The sequence below is a fragment of the Melopsittacus undulatus genome, chromosome 6, assembly GCF_012275295.1.
Source record: "Melopsittacus undulatus isolate bMelUnd1 chromosome 6, bMelUnd1.mat.Z, whole genome shotgun sequence".
Taxonomy (NCBI): domain Eukaryota; kingdom Metazoa; phylum Chordata; class Aves; order Psittaciformes; family Psittaculidae; genus Melopsittacus; species Melopsittacus undulatus.
Window position 1 is genome coordinate 69,357,411 of NC_047532.1, and position 21,215 is coordinate 69,378,625.

General features: G+C 40.4%; 1 protein-coding gene across 1 annotated transcript in view; it reads right to left on the minus strand.

Annotated features, from left to right (window-relative positions):
- Positions 1 to 21,215, minus strand: part of LOC101881667 (glypican-5-like) — a 333,120-nt gene that overhangs the window by 115,147 nt on the left and 196,758 nt on the right. The window lies entirely within an intron of this gene.

Consider the following 21,215-nt stretch of genomic DNA (forward strand, 5'->3'; position numbering starts at 1 on the left):
CTGGTATATTTAACTCAAACTGTAAGTAACTCAGGTTCTGCTGTGACAACACTAAATAGCACGAGAAAATCTGCTTTAGTAGGTACAGCACAACTGTAATATCTTGGATCCAACATGAATTAATGAGCTCTGCCACTGCAGGTTAAATTAGTCTGTGTTCAAGTACCACTCAGTCTGCATTACACTCCAATCTAACCTGTCAGCTAAAATATCCTAAATATTGTGTTATCAGTTGCAGTGTGTTTGATTCAAAAATGGTATGAAATTTCAGGCTCTACTTTTCTATCACTGCAGTCACTAACAGCTTCAGCAGTGGCTCTTATGCAAAGCAGGATCTGTCAGAGTATGGCTTCAGTTAATATGAAAGTGGCCTTGATTAAAGGGAGTAAGACAGAGACAACACCTATTTGTTTGCTATACTATAACCTCTGTAGAAGCAAAGGACTGTCAGCTGGAATTAACCTCTGACCCTGGCATAATCAATCGGTCCAAGGACCCCATCCAAACATGACTACAGAGGCCTCTCACCCAGAGTTCTGATGCATTTCAGTTCAGTCGTCAGGTCACTCAGCTCCCTGACAGGGGTCCTCCTCTACAAACCAAACCAGTCCCAAGATGCCAGCAGATGTAGCACTAAGGAAGGATGGACACCTCACTGCAGGCTTACCTGACACACCTGGGATAGGTATGGCATTGTTCACCAAGGTGGAGTGCTCAGAACATACAAACCATTCCAAAAATGTATTATTACTATTGCTGAAGCTAGTTAAGCCAGTGAAGAAAAGGTTAGTTTACAAAAAGTAAATCAAAAGTACATTTTCAAGAACAGACTCAGTACAGTAATTAATGAATTCACTTAACATTATCAAGCTTCATTTATATCTGTCTAGATAATGGACGAGATCTTTCTTCCTGCTGCTAACAAAATTTATTTGCTAACATATACTCCCACAGCCCGAAGCGTTACTAGATGATTTTGCCTGATACACACACATTGCACAAAATAAATAGCTTTGAATGGTATTTCAAAGATATCATTCATTTATTTCTACTTCCTATCTGCCTAGAACAACAAAGGATGTTTTTTCCTTAAATCCTTCAGCTTTGCCAGCTTCTCTCAACAAGTATGAATTATCCCATCTATCCTTTACATCATCCATGCTGACATCTGCCCTCACTTGATTTTTTTTCCAGTACAGACAGCACATAAGAATCTCAGCATGCCCTTTAAAATATATATTCTAGTGCCAAATGTGGTTCGCGTACACAAAGAGCCACTGCACAGCATTCTTTCTATGTACCATTTATGAAAAATTGTCTCTTCTACCTTTAGTTTCTAACAAATTCATTGGTATGAAGAAACCGTGATGGGATGAAGGATCTTCAACTGACAGCAAATTTGCTTAATGTTCAGGAGACATTCTCTAAATAAATCTGTGTTTCCAAATTTTCTTAAGAGTAAATATTTTTAAACAATGGGATTATGAAATACTGAAACACAGTGAACACTTAGTAGAAACAGTGCTCTCCCTCAAATGGTCCAGAGGATATCATAGTGTACTGTACATCAGGAAGCTCCAGTTACTCCTCTAATCCCTAGATTTCAAGGAAAGTAGCTTAGAATTTCACAAGGTGGTCAAGGAAAAGGTGATTGCTATGAAACACATCGTCTCATCTTCTCCGTCCAATGCTCCTCATCTATCACAATGTTCACTATTGCTTTCTAGTCCAGAAAAGAAGGCAGCCATCTTTCCAAAAAACATATTATCCTTTATTTCAATTGCATTCCCAACAAATGGTCTAATGATCCTCACTGTGAAAAACGTTGCTCCTTAATTCTCTGTTTACTCCAGGCTTTTTTTTTGCTCATAGCTTTTTGTCCAACTTCCTTTCTTTTCCAGTTACCCTGAAGTGACGTGTATTTGATGAGCCTCTAGATAGATTTTAGAAAAATATCCTTTTGCTTGAGCAGACACAGTCCAACGAGATCTGGTTTCACCTTCCGTGTCTCAGGTTTCAGCCTAAAAAAAACCTCTGTGGCCTCGGTGCTATAACATTCTGCTCGTGAACACTAAGAAATCTTATCCCCAGATCCCAGAAGCAAGGAAGTTACACTTCCATCGCATTCTTGTTGTGTTCCTTGCTCTGAGGATGCCACCAATTTAAACTCACAAATTCAGCCTAACACAGACATGGTGGTGAGATTCTGAATTACGTCATAAAGGAGACTTGTGATCAGTTCACAGCCCCTGCTCATGCATCTGACAGCTGGTGCTCTGACCGGCAACAGCAGCGGGCCAGGCTCTGATACCTGAGCACCTTCACATCCCCTTCTGGGCTAACAGCTGGTCTTTCATGATCACTTGCCCCAGTAACGCCAAAGGAATGTACTGTTTACCTGTCTCTTACAGAACAGGAAATAGATTTGTCCTTGGGAACACCAGGAGTTTCCTTCGAGATGGAAATGAAAACTGACTTCTCATTTGTCTCATATATCCACTCTGAATGCTTCTCCATCTCTGCCATGTAATCATCCTTTGCTTCCACTTGACTTAGCCAATTCCTGCAAGGCTGCCTTCCTCAAGCTGAATAGTGAGAACGGCGCTCATGACTAAACAAATGTACTTTAAAGAAAAGTCAGGATATTGAGTCCCCATACTTACCTAATCACACTGCTGGTGAATGGCCCATTATGTCTCAGCAAGCTGCTACAGAATATTTAGTAATAATAATAATAATCAGCAGCATAAATTGTGATGATGAGAAGGCTCACTACAAACCTATTCAGCCTTGCTCAGGGACTGATAAAGACCAACTATTTCTGTCTGGATTAGCAAAATTACAGTTATAGAATCTGCTTTAACTGCATTTAACTACATTTACTACTTGACAGCACAATCTTCAACGTGTGAATCTGCTTCAGCTGAGGCTTTTTATTTCCTCTTCCTTTCAATACAAGTTTATACATCTTCTGTAAAATGTATTTTAAAGAGCCATGTGACCCTTAGTTCAGGAAAGATCTGTCTGTCCTGAGGAATGGACAATAGAGGGAGAAAACAGTTCTTGAGCAGAGCCACCCTCACCACTCTCCCACAGAACACAGTGCCGGAGGAAAATGTTATTGCTGAGCCATGACTTTTCTCCTCTTTGTGGGGCAGGGATGGAGATTTCAGGCCCTTTACACATACAGGATCTTTTCATTCCCACACAGAAACTGGACCTGGCAGTTAATGCTCTGTGCAAAGGGATTCTTGATTAAAAATACAATAGCTACTAAAAAAAAAGGAAGGAACCGCCCTTTTTAACAAAGCCATGTATTTCTCTGAAGCACTTCCTTTTCCTAGGACAAACAATGAATACATTCTGTGTAACAGGTTTAATTATAAGGCTTCAATAGCAATGCCTCCAGAAAAGACTACTCCTGTTCCACTGGCAAATGTCAAATGATCCCTGAAAATGTGAAGGAAGCTGAAGAACTTGGAAAGCCTGAGTGTACGCATACACTAAAACACACACACAGATAATGTTCCCCTTGCTCAGTCGTGTTCCCTGCTGTTGGACAACTGCCAGGCACAGGGGTATTGAAACACTGGGAGGAAACTTGTTTTCACAAGATCTGGAAGAGGGGCTGTAGGTTCAGACACAAAGGAGAGTTCCTCTGTGCATTCCCAACATGTTCAGCAAACGGAACTCCTGCAACTTTGGCAGTTCATTCATCAAAACTGAGAAGGTTTTTTCCTACTTGAAAAGGTTTTTTGTTTCTTTACTGTCTTCTTCTTTATAGCTAACCTTTTGCCTCCTTTTGTGGGGCAGTTTTCTATCCCTGTTTCATCCCCTCAGACTCTTTACCTTTGCCATTAATCTGCAACAGGCAGACTTGACAAATGTCAGGAACACCCAAAGTGTAATTACAGCAGGCTTAGATTTTCCTTCTTTCTTTTTATCAAATATGTGGCTCTATTCAGCATGACTGAAAACAGCTCTTTTCTAAAGAAATGTAATTCTAAAACTAAAGCAGCTTAAAACTAACAGCATTTGGGTTAGAGCTCTATGTCCTAAGCCTCTACTTGAATATTCAGAGGCACAATCAGAAAAACTGGTACAAGAGAATCAGAGTGCGACTTCTGTGGCTTCTGAATTTCTCAATATATTGTATTATGAAGCAACATACCATGTACACATAGCTCCCAGTGAAACTGTGATTACAATGGACACCTTGATATATCATATTAGTTATTTAGGAAGGAGGCACTTTTTGAGCTGTTTTCTGGAACCAGTTATTCTCATGCCCTGATCATATTCCTAATTTAGCCCTGAGTGCACTTTTCATTGCTGCTTCACTGGCTTCATGAATATCTGGCTACTGCCACAGACTCCTATATTAAGAAGACCTCAGAAAGCAAGCACCTACTTATTCCAAAGTTTCCCCGGAGCCCATCACAGCTTCTCAGCCAGGATGTGGATATGTCCCACCACCAAACTCCAATCAGAGCTTCCTTGCCCAACTGCCTCTGCTGACTCGTATCCAACCTGCAAGGCAGACTGGAGGGTTAGTGAACCAAAATGAGAGAGTTCAACACCTTCAACAATAGCATTCCTCAACACAGTCTTTCTCTGGCTCTGTACAGAGAAAAACTCTTCCACAAAAACCCAATGAAAAGAATGTGTGTCTATTATTAAGCCATTAAATCTGTATTTAAGATGATGGCTATCCAAGTAACAGACACATCAAATCATAAAAACCAATCATCTTTCAACTGGCAAAACACTCAGGAATATTTGGTTACACTCTTGGAAGTTGCCTCAGACACTTTCACCTTCTCCCCATCCAAAACTGTTGCCACTCAGGGCAGCACAGATCTGCCCCAAGAGTTAGTGAGTTGTAGTAACTGGTTTATTGAGCAGAAGCTTACAGCTGTGGTATCACCAGGTGTAACTCAGTGGGGTTTGTTGGGTTTTTCCCCCCATCTGAACACCTCAGCTTTGCCTTACTGTAAGTTGGGAACCACAGTTATGAGAGATTTGCTTTACGAAGCACATTTCCAATGTGTAGAGTAATAACTTGGCATTGATAATTATGCACCACTGTTGGTCTATGTGAGCCAGTAGCTATATTTTGAGTTTTCTAACAAAGCTGGCTTCAACATCAAGTGTTAAATGGGTACTGTGGCATCTGAAACACTAATAATTCAGAGTCACTCAGTCCAAAAAACCATACCATGTGACTGACAGCTGACAAGTGAGTGACATCAGCTCTCTCTTATACAACATAAACATTTATGGTTTAGTGATGTGTTATGTAAAATGAACAATGCACAGTAAAGCACAGTATTTAAAGGTGACATCCAGATAAGAGTTCCTCCTAAACTATTAATTCCTGTTTTCTGGAAGCTAAGGGAATTTGCAGTTCTCAGCACAGAAGGCTTTTCTGAAATGGCACTAACTTTCCGCAAGTAGTCATTAACGACACACATGTGGTCTTAAGATCATGTATTAGGCTGCTGTGTTCAATGGGAGAAACTCCAGTTCTGCTGTGAAAAAGAGATACTTTTTTTTTCTCTCAATGAATTGAAGTTCTGAACACTTCCTACTCATTACTGTGTTGGTTATTGCAAATACAATAACCAACACATAAACCTTCTATGGTCTGGGCTGCAGATCTATTTACAGTACCCTATACAAGAAAGCAGAAAGCAATGATTGGAAAGGGTAAGCACAGGCGTATAGAGTTTACTTGCTTATAATTTTGACAATATGGAATTTAGCTGTTTTCACTGTCTAGCCTGGGAAATAGAGAAGTTTATCTACATTTTTATTCACCAAACTGCTGAGTAAAACAGGGAAAGCAAAACTGAACACAGACACAAATGGAATGAGATGTTCTGTAAGCAGCAGAATTTAGTCTGATTACCTTTGCCTTTGAGTTTTGTGTCTGGATTATTTTATGTGTAATGACGCATGAGACCTAACTGAAGCTTTTCTTGCAGCTGGCCACTCAGAGTCCTCTTCCTCATTCTTTAATGGGGATTCATTGGGATATCAAACCACAGTCCATCCTGCAGCCTTGCTGCCAGTAAGACACTGAACTGGATCTCACTCTCCAAACACCTATTCTCCTTAAACTTCTTTGTTACTTTTGAGATTCAAACAGTGGTTGAGATGACTGACAGGTTCAAAAGTTCCTGGGAGGATCACCTGAGCTGTTTACCAACCTGTTCACTCACTGATGGATGAACAGGCAGTTTCTGATCCACCCTGCACACGAATGCCAGTCCCATGAGCAGATAAACTGCAGCTGGTGCTTCAGCAACTGCTTACAAAATCTAACAAAGGAAATTCCCCGATGCTCTGCTTCAGTTCAGGCATCCCCTGGAAAGATTCCTCTGGTCTATACCCTAGATACTAGAAGAAATGCTCAAGGTTCTGATCACAAGTATGCTGAGGGAGCAGCATTTTGAACAGTGAACTTTCTCTGTTATTCCTGCTGCAACTATTTCCCCTCTTTACAGCTTTTTCAACTGTTAATTTGAACATGAAAGATTTGCAACTATACATGAAAAAGATTATCTGCTTTCTAACAGCAACAGCTATTCCATGCTTTTGCAATAGAGAGAGGAAGAAGAAACTAAACCAATTACCCAACCCTTTAGCTTGAAAGCCGTTCATTTGTCTAAAGGTAGAACCCTACAATACATGGAGAGAAGGGAGGGAACCTTTATCTTCAAAGAAAATAACGACCTGCAAGATGCCCCTGCTTAAAGATACCACACAAAATTAGCCCCACCATTCTCATTTTTTAGAGGAACTAGCTCAAGGGATGCTGCATAAAACACAATTTAAATAGTACAATCCTACTGCACAATGAAATCAAATAAGACAGGCCAACTGAGAATAGAAAGGAACTCATTTTCTATGCTTTTTTAATTAAAAGAATCCAGAATAATAAGTGTGTCTAAAAACTCCCTAGCAGCCTGAAAGAGCTAGAGATCAAGGACAGGAACTTCTCCTCAGATGTGCACCCTTGTAATGGTTAGCCTTTGCAAGGCTAAAGTTTAAGTCCCCAAAATGTTTAGAAACTTGGCATCCCAGTGCCCACATCAACTCCTGCTTCTAGACTAAAAGTTACCACCACCTTGTATTAAAATGCCATAAGACCTGTTCTGCTGGGTCTTCACAGTGGGGTGTGCAGAGCATTTGTGGTGTGGGCATAAATCCTAACAGTATTCATGAAAAAAAAACACAGCTTCTTTTTTAGAGGAGATGGGGGAAGTTGCTCCCTGACAATCTTTATGCACAGGGCAGCTCTAAGCCAAGAACTTCTGCCTGCCACAACCATGTACAATACACTCTATCCTACAGATTTAGGCTCATATCAACTTGGCAAACTAAGTTAGGGAAGTCATGTTTGAATCCAAAAACCTGAATGGACAGTTCTATTCACTACCTTAGTCAAGAGCTACAATATCTTCATCAGGAGCCTGACAACAAATGAACCTGAGCAACCCCATCAGATGCAGCTAAAACTGGTGACTCAGATCAGGGCCATGCTCCAAAACGCTCAGTGAGCTTCCAGACTTTCAAGGGAGGATGCTGTCTGCCTAGAACTTGAAATAAATGTTGCTACAAACTACAGGTGAAGATGAACCCAGCGCAGAGTAGAAGGGACAGATAACTTCTAAAGAGCAAGTACAAACATGGAAGTGCAGCAAGTCTGAAGGATTCATGATGGGAGCCCCTGCTGTCCAAGAGTGAACGCTCTGGATGAGAGCTAAGTACAATAGATGACAGAAAGAGGTATTTTGTGGGTAGCTATCAACTAGAAGAAAACCACATCCATATGACAGTCACAGGTCATTGAGGAAGTTTTCCATGGCACATGAACATCTGAATGATAACCTGCTTTTACTTCTGGTATGTTCAACTTGTTATAATATGCAAAATAATATGCATACTCAAGCATATACACACAGACATATATGCCAACACAGTAGATTAGAACTGACAGCTTTCTGAAAGCTACCAGAAGTCCAGATAAGATGGAAGCCTTCTCAAGCTGTTGTAGATCTTTCATTTGATTCCTGTCACACCTAAAACTTCGTATAAAGCCACATTAAGGTACAGTATCCTAAAATGGATCACTGAACTGCCACCAAGCACTGCGGACTTCCAGGTGCCAAAGAATATTATGGGGTGAGAGAGGGACTGGGAGGAACAAGCCAAAATTCTTCCTCCATATCGTGTATCCAGGGCTGACATTGCTATTTTCTGTTAAGTCCTGGGCTGGAAAGGGAAAACATGGCATGTTTGAATTCTCAAGATTTTGTGTTCTTTAAGAAATCAATGTCATTTTCCCCTCCAGAAGCCACACTAACACTGCCTTCTCCCACCTCCCCTACAGGGCTTATGAAATGGTGGAAGAAATGGGAGTGATTTAACTGCAGCAGTATAACTGTCATCTACTTATAGCTGTGATTGACGAGGGTTTAACCTGAATCCAAGGCAGAAACCAGGGACTAAGTGTGAATTTGCTAAATCTCCCATTTGTTGCTCTTCCCTCTGACAGACCCTGAGGTTTCAGCTTGCCTGAAATTGTCCTTTTGACCACTGTGAATGGTGGATTCAAGAACAGAGGGACACTGAGACTGACCTGAATTCAGGAGTTTGCAGTAAAGCACCACACTCAAAACTGCATCCTCCACAAAATGCACTTTCATCCTACTTGAATCTTCAGTGGAGAAGCATGTCCACACACTCACCTACACCCACGCCAGCATATGGCCCCATTCACACATGTGGGGTTTGTGCTCTACCCTTCTCCTGTCACCCAGATACCACTGGCAAAATCGAATGTTTCATTTACAGCAGGGACAGGGAAAAAAGATAGGTACAGAAGAAAAAATTAGAGTAGGACAGAGCTAAAAAAGAGGCTGAATATTTGGGTGCCTTCTCTCATTCTGTACAGTCTGTCCAAGATCATTTTTACTTCTACAGCTAGATCATGCTGGGGACAACCATGTGCTGGAACGTACCAGCAGTAGGATAAGAGAGGGAATTTTCCTCCACTACTGCACTCAGGTGAGACCCCTCTGCAGCCCTGTGTCCAGATCTGGGACAACACCACAAGAGGGACATGGAGCTGTTGGAGCGAGTCCAGAGAAGGCCATGGAAGTGCTGCCAAAGCCTGGAGCAGCTCTGCTCTGGAGCCAGGCTGAGAGAGCTGGGCTGGGTCAGCCTGGAGAAGAGAAGGCTCCTGAAGGGGAGACCTTAGAGCAGCTCCCAGTGACTAAAGGGGCTGACAAGAAACCTGGAGAGGGGCTTTTGACAAGGGCCTGTGGGGACAAGGGGGAATGGCTTTAACCTGACAAAGGGGACACTGAGATGAGATATTAGGCAGAAATTCTTCCCTGTGAGGGTGCTGAGGCACTGGCACAGGGTGCCCAGAGAAGCTGTGGCTGCCCCATCCTTGGCAGGGTTCAAGGCCAAGTTGGATGAGGCTTGGAGCAACCTGCTCTAGTGGAAGGTGTCCCTGTCCATTGCAGAGGGTTGGACCCAGATGAGCTTTAAGGTCCCTTCTAATCAAAACCATTCTGTGGTTCTCTGATATGATTTTATTACATTCTCTGGGACTCAGACAATAATGTTAATAGAGACAAGATCAGATTTGCTCTTTTTAGGCCACTTCCCCCCATTGAAAAAAGTGGCTAAAAGCTTCCCTAGGATTTGAACAATCTCCTTGGGCATTTTCTGCAGACCAGAATTTCCTTGGATTTGAGTCTCCAGCAAAATGATCTTGCTCTTTTTCTCTCTGTGTACAGAGGGAACTAATGCATTTTGATCATACAATCTCTGAAATTGCTACGAGCCTAACAGCAGGCTCCACAGCAATTGCACACAGTTTAACTCCTGCTCCCTAGTTTAACTCTGGCTTGACGGTTCATACTGAACTATTTTAGCTAAACCCAGATTACAGTCATTCAAGTTTTCCCCTCCCTCAACTGATAAAATAAAGCATCCATAAACAAAAAACTGTGCTGGCTTAACTGAAACAGTGCCACACCTGTTACAGCTAAAGCTCTGAGTACAGGCAGTTCCTAAGAACACAACACCCTGCATCCTTTGCCCCTGTTTATGTGCCTAGTGCATCACCCTCAAGCGTTTTTCCAAGATTTTTTCTCAGGAACCAAACTGACATATGTGCTAACGTGTTAAGTGTAGTCCAAAACCTTCTGAAATGGGAGGAATCAGCAAGAAGAAAAACCTCCTGCCCAGATAAAAACGGCTACAGAAATGTGACTCAACATGGTCACTCTGCAGTGCCGCTAGAGGAGCAGGCCAACAGACAGACAGACAGACAGGACAGCCTTGGCTTCCTCCACGAATAAAGCCAAAAAGATGTCATGTCATTTATGGGAATGTTGCTCAGAGCTATTTTCTGCCTCCTTATTAATCATGTGCTATCTAATCGTGTACTTTAGCATTCAAAATAAGACAGTTTCTCACTGTCCTCGGCTCCACCAATCACAGGTTTTACATCACACCTTTAGCTTTTCTTCTAGAGTTTTACATGCATAATTTCTGCTCTGTATTCTTTAGTTTCTTTTCCTTTCTTTTTTTTTTTTACTTTAGAAATTGTAAAGTGCTTTTCCTTTGCTGATGAATGAAAATGCTTTAATACCAACTAATCCCATTTTCCTGAATATGCACCCATGACACGCTGGCTTTTACCATTCCACTTAGGAGCCAACAGAAACTTCTTCTGATTTCAAAAAGGAATTATTCCCATTTTCAAAATAAACCAAATATATTTAGTTTTGTTTGACTGTCTCAGAATTAAGTAGCAATTTATTATATTTTGTTTGGATTATTGGTTAATATATCATATTACTGACATAAAAATATTTCACATGTCTGGTAACTGGTGTGTAATTTTTCATCTCCAAGTACTTGGAAGTGATTAGGAAAGCTAGATGGAAAAAAAAAAAGTATTTTAACCAATAACTGAAATAATCTTTATAATAAGAAAGTATAATATTGTTTCATATGGTCCATAAACACTCTAAATGAAGTTCAAAATGGAACTTTATACTCAAAGTGATTCATTTTACACACCTCAGTTAAAACTTCTGTATTGTGCTGTATGACTCAAAATTACCCTTGAGACCAGAACTTCATGCAACAAAGCTCTTTAATATTAAACTTTTATTCGAGTGACTGGCATAAATGGTCAGCTTCCAAAGGGGCTCAAAATGCCTGCAGCTCACCATGGCCCCTGGCCCTTTCCCTTCACTTTATGACTTCAACCAGCCCATATTATCCAGCCCTAAAACAAATCTCAAGCTTTCAGTTTACCCTTCGGAAATCCGCTTAATATTATTAGATTCTCTTATTGCAAATGGCACATCAAATATGATTCAGCATCATTTTACTGCAGTGAAGCACAAGTCGTATTTCATTATATTATCCAATAATTACATTGTTTGTCTGCCAGTTCACTCCCATGAACATGTCATGTTCAAAAACTCTCCTGCAAGAGGCTTCTCTTATAGATACTGAAAGCAGCAAACAAGATGCAGAGCCCTGAAATGATGTTGAGCACTTTTTGATTCTTTTTGCAAGGCTGATGCAGATCCAGACATATGGCAGTATTCAAAACACTACAAGCTTCATAGCATTGGGTTATGTCCCAGTTATTTGCTTCTGGCTATTAAAAGCTGTGTTCAGATTATCACTTGAACTCATTTGAATGAGTTATTAGACATACCTTTGTAACCGTGGAAAAGTCCTTGTCACATAGAAAAAGTATCTTCCATAACAGTAGTATTAATAAATTAGAGATAGAAAGCTACTTTTCAGTAGCTGGAAACAAGAGAATGCATACATCAGTTTGGTTCACAGTTACACACATTAAAAGCACATAGGTGTCTACATAAATTTATCTCTAGATGTGACTAGAGGATACATTGAGTTTGTTGCAAAACAATTCATTCCTGTTACCCCTGTTGCTCTGGGGTACTACGTGATGTGGTGTGCACAGTGTCACAAGCCTGAACCGCATAAACACCCACACTGAGGCATCAAAAAAGGGCACAGCCCTTTACTTGTACCTTTGTGCAATGGCTGAGTGACCTGTGTGTTTAAATGCCATGCTGAATGAAGGCTTCTGGTAAGGAGAAAACTGGGGGGTAAATGACAGTGGATTGGCATAGGTTAATGCTAGCCTTCCCAGAAGACTCTGCCTAGATTCCCTTTCTCATCAATGGAGAAGGGTGGTCTGGAGTAAAAGCCTTGAATTCAAGACTTTGACTTAGACTGTCAAGGAGATATACTCTTTGACAGTTATGGAAAGGGTTTAACCTCAGAAGGCTTACACCAGGCCCAGTATCTCTCTCATTTTTGAGCATGGCCTTCACCCAAACATGCATGTAATTATAATTACACACAGCGTGGAGAGCCAGTGGAAATATTTCTCTTAAAAGTTAGGACACACATAAAATTGATTCTGGGTTTGAGCATGGTCATACATGCTGGGTCTTACTGGCTTTTCTAGATGAATGTTACCCTTTGTCAGTACTCACCATGTTTCTATTTTAACAACTTCCTGTGAGCTCTTGGTTGATGTAAGAGTCAGAGAACCCAGTTTTGGTCTTGCAACAAGGCAGGGGGTTGGAACTAGATGAACTTTCAGGTCCCTTCCAACCCCAACCATTCTGTGAGTCAATGAGGTATCTGCTGCACTTGTCTGTGAGCAGCTCATGTTTGCTAAGTACCAGCAACTCGCAAATCTTTTGGGTGGGGTGAAGCACTTGCATGAGGTTCATGTTATAACACTCTCTGTGGAATGACTTTCCTCCAGAATGAACATTGGTGCCTTTGCATAGCTCAAAAGCACTTGAGAAAACAGTGATGAAAGTACATGATTTCTACATTTGAAGTGGTACTGGCTTATTCACTGCCTCTCATTTTTCACTTTGCTATTAGTGTTAAGGCAATACCAAGGCTACTTATTTCTGAATTGCTGGTCTCCTGGGTGACTGTTCTGCATAATGACAAGTTCATCCATGACATCTGGGACTGGGAATACTCAGCCCCAAATAGATCCACTCCCACGTAACTGCACTGAGGCACAGGCTCATTTCAGATGCATGAAAAAGGCAAGTGAAATAAATGTTATTATCTCATTTAAAATGCATACAGTCCCAGGAAGCAGGATAGATTGTAGGTGTCACTAAACAGTGCATAGTAAATAAATTGCATTTGCAATGCAAGACACCTCAGCTAGCTGAAGCCCGAGGCATTTAGGGTTACAGAAACTGAGGGGCCTGGGTGCTTTCAGGACTACATTAATGCATTTTCAGCCATAAAAATCACAATTAAAGGTAGAAAAAGTTGTCATCTATGCTCAGGAGCAGGCTACATTTGCAAATGCACAGAAGCTGTGGCACGCAGACCTTTACATGTGCCTCATTGTTATTCAAAAGAACAGTAATGAGCAAATGGCTCTCAACTGTAACACCTGATGCTTTTCTCTGCATCATCTGCACAGTAGTAAACATTCTTCCAGCCAGTAAGTGTATGCAAATTCTGTGCTCCCTAAATGAGCAGGCTGCGGCTTAACCAGTATTCTCCACTAATTTATGTCAGCCTCACTGGTGGCAATCGAGGCAGGCTGGGCTCGCAGCAGGAACCTGCTTTCTGCAAGATACAGAGACACACTGTTTACTTTGCTTGTCATTTCCTCTGGATATTTTCCTATAGGAAGCAGGAACTTCCAGATATCCCCTTATCAAGTTATTATATAACTGCTCCTGCTTTATACACTGGAACATATTTCAGTGTATAAAGGTATAAAGTGTCTATTCTGTGTCCAAGAGCTATTGTCTATGAATTCAGGCTGGACCTTAACAGCATTACAAACAGAAAGAAGCAAGTCATTTAAGATTAGTGCACTTATTTTCATAGATACAAGCAAACAAACAAACACAAATCAGAGCACCAGCAGAGAAGAAATGCAATCTCCTTCACTAGAACTATGCAACTTGGTTTTATAGGGCCCTGGATAACCTAAACTAAAGCCCTGCTTTCTACAGAAGGTTAATCTGGATTATGTCCAGATCGTCCCTTCCATCCTCAAATTATTTATTATTCTCTTGTAATTTTTATACTCTGGCAAACACTGGTAAAAAATGATGGAAGAATCAGAATTAAAATGTATGCCTCTAAAAATAGTCTTATTGCTAATGCATTTTGAAAAAAAAAAACAACCAAACTTTTAATATCTTACTTCTGACAGCCCTTAATATAAGTGCTCTGTGGGGTTCTCTGCATTTGTCATTTAAGCACCGTGTAAGCCAGTGCACACAATGTTCACTTGGACCTAGACTGGTAAAGAAGGCTGAAGAAGGTTATGCAACTCAGCTGTGTCTGAGTTGGCATTTAAGACACAGAGGCACAGTATTTCCTTATTATTTCTAACAGCATTTCACCTCCTGGATGTGGGAAGCCACTGGGTATTGTAAAATGTCACTTCTCAAGGTATACACCTGGAAAGGTACAGTGGGGCTACTTGTTTTCCAGCACTGCACATCCCTGAGCAATCTGTGCTCCTGTTTAGGACAGTATGTGTAAATGAAGTGACAGAACAAGAGGATCACAGGACATTGCTATTTGAAGGTGAATTTGAAGTCCCTGTGAGGTTCTCTGACACTTAGTCTATATTCTTTGGCTTTGGTGTGAAGTTTGTTTTTGTGCATTTACCCTGTTGTTGATAAAACTTTGTCCGATTTTTTCCAACCCTAGCAATCCAGATAGAACAATGTTTATGTGAAACTATGCAGAGTCTTCTATGACCAAAGAAATTCCCTTCCACTTCTTGCTATGTTTTCCTCTTAAGCCTGCATGCTGGCCTCGTAGACGCAGAGGGCTGAATTGAGTTAGGCACAAACTGCACAGACTGTCTGGAGTACAATGAAATCAGCTGATAGCCACAGCTGAAGAGCTTCCACAGTGCTTCTGAATCATACACCTAACTTAATTATTTCAAAATCAACTTACACCAGGCTGATTTTCAGAAAAAAAAAATCTCAATATGGGTAAGAAAGGCCAGTAAAGAAGTATGAGAGCTAAAGTCCAGATGGTGAGGTACCGGAATGGGTTGCCCAGGGAGTTGCCCAGGGAGGTTGTGAATGCTCCATCCCTGGCAGTGTTCAAAGCCAGGTTGGGTGATATGGTTTACTGTGTGGTGTCCCTGCCCATGGCAGTGGGGTTGGAACTAGATGATCTTAAGGTCCTTTCCAACCCTAACTATTCTGTGATTCTATGATCATAAAAGTAAAAACTGGACAGTGAAAACTGGAGTGCAATAGGCTTTGTAAAATTCCCACTAAACTTTTTCAAATTAGCTGAACTTCAGTTCTTTGCAAATCTTCAAGTCTTGACATAAAAGCAAGAAGATGAAATTTCAGAAACAGTTACAATAAAAGTGATTCGTCCTACTCGGCAGTTCTCTTGCAGTCAGTGCTAGCAAGCAGGAAAAACTCAGCCTTTTGTGTCTGATGCGAAGTTTATTGTGGGAATTCTGATGAGAGACATGAATATACAGTGCCAAGCTTTTCTGATGGAGAAAAGAGGACATTAGCCACACAAAATTAATGCATTCACCTGGAGAAGCGAGAATAGCTATATTTGAAAGGTGGAAGAAGGGAGAGGTGTCAGGATGGAAGAAGCCTCCCATGCCCACTTAGGGGGCAGAAAGCAGGAAGATGCCTTTTGTACTGTGCTAGGACAGCCCAGCCAGCCATCATGCCCAGCATCCACAACACCAAGATGCCCCATGTTTTGGGGAACACGCTGAAAGCAAGGTCAAGGTCATCTGTGGCCATTCAAAAACTGCATCATGTGTTTGATGAAAGAGTGGTAGCAACAAAGATCATACACCAAAGAAGTGTAAGACAGGGTGAGAAGCAGAACAGGTCTATTGTAAGACTGAATTTCTTCAAATTGACAACTAATGCTAATTCACAATAGAGGTTCTGCCTGAAACAAAACACTGTTTCCTTTTAGTCTTTCCCATTACAGTAATTACTTGTGAGCATTTCCCAGTAGCCCAAAGGCTACTCCTGACACGGCCTCTCTCCAATATTCAGGCTTGCTTTCCCAATTCTAAAGTGCAAGGGAACAAACATTGATAGAAGAGAAATGTAATCAAGTTTTCCTCTGATGTTTACTTGTGGCCCTATTTTCTCTAGACTAGACAGTAACAGTGACTAGGGAAGTTTGCCTAACCTCACCTCAAACCCATCATTAGCTCTTCTTTATTTTGTCCTTCAAGAAGTCTGTGGCTGATCACATGAATACAAATGACACCAAACTGATCCCAAGGTTTTAGCCTCTACACACAGCAGATACAGTGAGGAGACGTCACTGCCCCAGGGCAGACAAGTAATGGACCATCTCACATTAAGCTGCCATGGAGGAACTGGTTAAGCAACCTAAATACGTGGGTTACAAGTGTTATCAATGATTTGTCCCCTATGTTCTGGGTTGTGCACGAAGCATTTGAGAGTGGCATCAGGCAGCCATATCAGGCATCACACGAGAGAAATCTCTCAAGAGGGACACCTGATCTGGGATTCCTCTGGTCCAGGTCTGATTCATCAACTTGTGTTACAAATGCAATCCAAATTATTGCTGGAAACAAACTGTTTGCTTTAATGGGGAAGTGCCAGTATACTGCAATAGCATTAATCCACTTGTCACCAGCAGTATGGATCCGCCTGAGCTTTAGAGACTACATGTAGGCTTTAGGTCATTTTTAGTTGTTTCACGCTGCTTTTTCTACCTGTCTCCTCCCTTTAGTAGTGCAACAGGAAGAGAGGAAAATGACCCTGTTTTCTTACTTCTGGCCAATGATCTATCAATTGTTTGAAGACCTTTCCCTTACCCTGAAGAAAACAATGATCAGTTCATAAATCTCTGCTTCTCTTTCCTAGTACGCTAAAATTACCATCTCCAAAAATAAACAAGTTATTGTACCTCAGGAATGACATTAAAAGTAAATACCATAATCACACTTCAAATAATAATAACTTAAAACAATGTATATGACTTAAAATTATTAGAGTGATTAGAAAAAGATGATGGGCTAATAGAACAAAGTAAGTATTTACATAAGAGAACTTATAATTTCAGCATGACAACCTTATGATAACTGCTGACTTTCTATCTTTAAAAAAAATCCATTAACATCAAAACCAATAGGCTACCATAGCAGCCATACTGCTACCCTCTGTCAAAACTCACAGAGGGGCATTTCTGGTCAAGAACAAGTAATAAGTGTTATACCACAAATAGAACAGTTAACAAACTGGTTTGGGTTGGAAGGGACCTTAGAGCTCATCCAGTTCCAAACCCCCTGCCACAGGCAGGGACACCTTCCACCAGAGCAGGTTGCTGCAAACACTATCCAACCTGGCCACTTCTAAAAGGGTTATGGATCACCTGAATATCCTGAAGAAATGTCCAAGGTTTCCAAGCACTTTGGATGGAATAAAAGACGACCTGCTTTGGAAATCCAGACATATGGCAGTTCTGGGAAAGGTGCTCTGTCCAGTAGGAGACACAAGTCTGCAGGTTTTGGGAGGTATGGCGGGGGCAAGCAATAATGCTTCTAGACCTGTTGGGGCTGTTTAAATCCCAAGTACTAGGAGTAATACAGCAACTGTCTTTCTAAGATGACTTTTAACCTTTCCATGTTTTCACTGGGTAAAATAAGAACTGAATATTTTGAGACTCAGTCTGACTAATCTACAACTTTGGATGAAAATCAAACCAACTTGTCTCCACTTAAACCTCATATAAAACCCCTATAATGTAATAAATTTTATAGAAGCCTAAATATATATATATATACACTTTTAAACTAAGTAGTAGCTAAATTATTCAATGTATTAGTCTCTAACCCAATTAAATTCACATTCAAGATTATATTATGGCTAGCTCATTTCATTCATAAGAAATATCTCAGTGTGCTTCCTTTAACTTGCTATGAGGGCATCCTTTGTACATAGGTGTAAAAGGAATTAAAGTTATTTCTTAGTTCAGCTGGCTCTTCCATGAGACTTTGGGGGAGTTGGGGGAGGAATAAAAAGAAATATGTGGATCCAAATTAAGCAAGATTGGTTTTCACCTTACTCTCATTTTAAGTGCTGGGATACTGCACTATATCTTGAAGCACAGTCATGCCCTAAGCATTCATCTCTGACTGACAACAGCAAAACACACTGATTCTCAGTATCTGCCAAGATTAGAGTTAGGCTGACAAAAGACAAATATGTTAAACCTGTATAATACTTCCTGTATTATAATCCTTTGAGATTGCTCATGCAACCCTGCAAGTAAAGCTAGAGGCAAAGCTTTTTCACTCTTCCCTGACATTTTCTGTTTTTCAATGCAATTGATCCTTCAGGATTTTTAACCTTGGCCTCAGAATTGCTTGTGTTTGAACTGTGAAAATCATCATGCTGAAGAAAAACATTATAACATATTTAAGTGTGATTATGTGGCAAGATGTAGTACTCAAAAAAGGTGCAATGGAGGGTTTTATCAGCTGCAGATCACATCTGCTGTATTGACAAAAAACAGGGAGGAAATTACGTTATTCCAAACTGACAGGTTTTCAGAATCAACCTTGGACTTTGCTTGAGATGGTTTTGCATTCCTAAAAGTAAATTGTAACTCAGTAATTCTATTTATATGTGAATCAGCAGCTACAATAAACCCTTCAAACACCTTGTCTGCCAGGGATGCAAATAACAGTAATTGTTGAACAATATTCTCTAAATTTCACTTTACTTTTGGCTTTGCGAAGTGGGTATAAAATAACCTGCTGTTTGCATAATCTTTCAAAAGAACCCAAGAACTATGTGGTGAGGATTTAAGTCCCAGATGAAAAAAGTTAGGAGCTGTTATGATCTCCAACAAGCTGACATCTCAGCCTAAAGGACAGGCAGAAATGCAAGATGCCTTGCATGGAGATTATTTGCAACATTCCGGAGTTGAAATGCATCAAACAGAACAATAATCCATTGACATGAGTTCTGTTCCTGTTCGTGGGATTTAGAAACAATTTAGCGTCTAATCTCTGTACATTTGTGGGTAAATTATAATAAGGAGCTAACAAAGACATGGCTGCTGTACACCAAAGATTGTCAGTTTTGATTTAAATGAATGGCTTGCTACTCCTGCATTGCCAGTGACAAGCCACTCTTGCTCACAGCCAAGTGCTGCATTGCTACCCCAGTCACACATCTTCCTTTTATGGAAGAATATGCTTTCTTCTGGGTAGTTTAGCAATATTCTTCAAGTGGCAGATTACTGGGGCCTAGACACATCAAATCACCTATGATTCACATTCTGTGCATTGCTTTATTCTCTGCTCTCCAGTCTTCCTACCTCTCTAGGATTGCTTCTGTATATGCAGTATGCAACTGCTGCTTACAATGGCACTGCAAATGTCAAACACTACAAGATAAAAAGATAACACCTTATTTTATCACTTCTTAAATTCCACTTTATGTATTGCCTCCAAGGGAGAGGAAAAAAAAAGAGGAATTTAATGAAAAAAAATTGATTTGCCCATAAAATGAGTAATGGGATTCTGTATAACTCTTCCTCTAGTCTACACACACTATTGATGACACTTTAAACTCCTGGTTTAATCAGCTTTTCAGTGTCAGTTTTTATTTGTATATTAATATCACAAGCAAAATGAAAACTCAAGAAGCAGGAAGCAGCTACACATGTTTGATGCTGTATGTGAAAGCCTTAGATATTTAGAAACTTCTTTGATGCTTTGATCTCTCAAGAAATCTTACTAAAATTATGATCAAAGGAATCTTTATTATCCCAAGTACTTAGGAACAACCCATCTTAGGGCAATAATCAGTATTCTGTTTAATCCTTTACCCTTGGAATCCATTATTGCTAAGCACCTCAATCTGATGGGAGTTACGTTTACTTAAAGATGATATTCTCCTAAAACAAAATTAGAAGTAACAGAAAGCAACAGTTCCAACTTACAGAAAGAGCTAGGAATTGGCTTTCATTCTTCTGGCTAAAAAGTGGTGCTTGAAGCTGTTTTCTAAATGTGTATGACTGAAGAAAATTGGTATGCAGCTCACTCTGAGGCTTCAGACTTTAATTTTTCTACAGCAGACAAAGAAACAGAATTTCCAATACACAGCTACTTTTAATTTAATCCATTTCTAACTATTTCCTGTCATCAGTGTTTATAGAAGACTATTACACAGATGGATGTATCTAATATTTATAAAGTAAATTAACACTCTACTTTATAACATGCAAAGACAGATAAATAATGAATTATCCTTTTTATCAATCTGACCACATAATGTCTATTTCACTGTAATATTAAGTACCGTATCAGACTGGTTGTTGTAATTCCCCATGGCAAGTTAAATCAGTGCGATACAAAGAATCCTAAACTCCAGCCTACACAACAGTAGAAGCACTTTAAAGCTAAGAAAGATTTAATAAAAACACTAATTACTGGTTAGCTTATGGATTTACTACTGATGGTTGACGAGAGGTAAATGAGGGTTGTACTTCTGCAGGGAGAAGGAGATGAAACCATCAATTCCAGTCACAGCCACAGCGTTAGTAACCTCCCACATCCTGACTAAGCAAGTCCTCCTCCTGTTTTACCTGTGCAGATTAGTTTTCTTCCTGCACACAAAGGTGGACTTGAATCTTACAGTAGTTTTCTACTAGTTCCATCCCCATGCTCCATCACTCTTTAACGCTGAAAGATTGTGAGTAGACTAATGTGCAAACACATCTGATTCCAAACAGCGCTGTAAGCATTCTTCCACGCTGACAAGCAAACATGCCTACTTTAAATGAGAATCAATCCCTGTTGAATCTGTTTGCTCCAGCTCACTTGGACTGGCACTACTTGGAGCTCACAAAGAAGTGTGCTGAAGCAGTCATATCAGAGAATCATGCATTCAGCTTTGGAAGATAACAGATGCACCAGGACTGGAAATGCATCTGAGGGAACTCAAATAGATGATAGAGGCAGACACAGGTTAATCATGCCTCTGACAAACTCTTTGTTAGGTTCTCTCTCCCTTGGTGCTGATGGGCTTGAGAAGAAGGCCTGTAATGTAAATGTTTTCAAAGACTCAAAGTTATTTCAT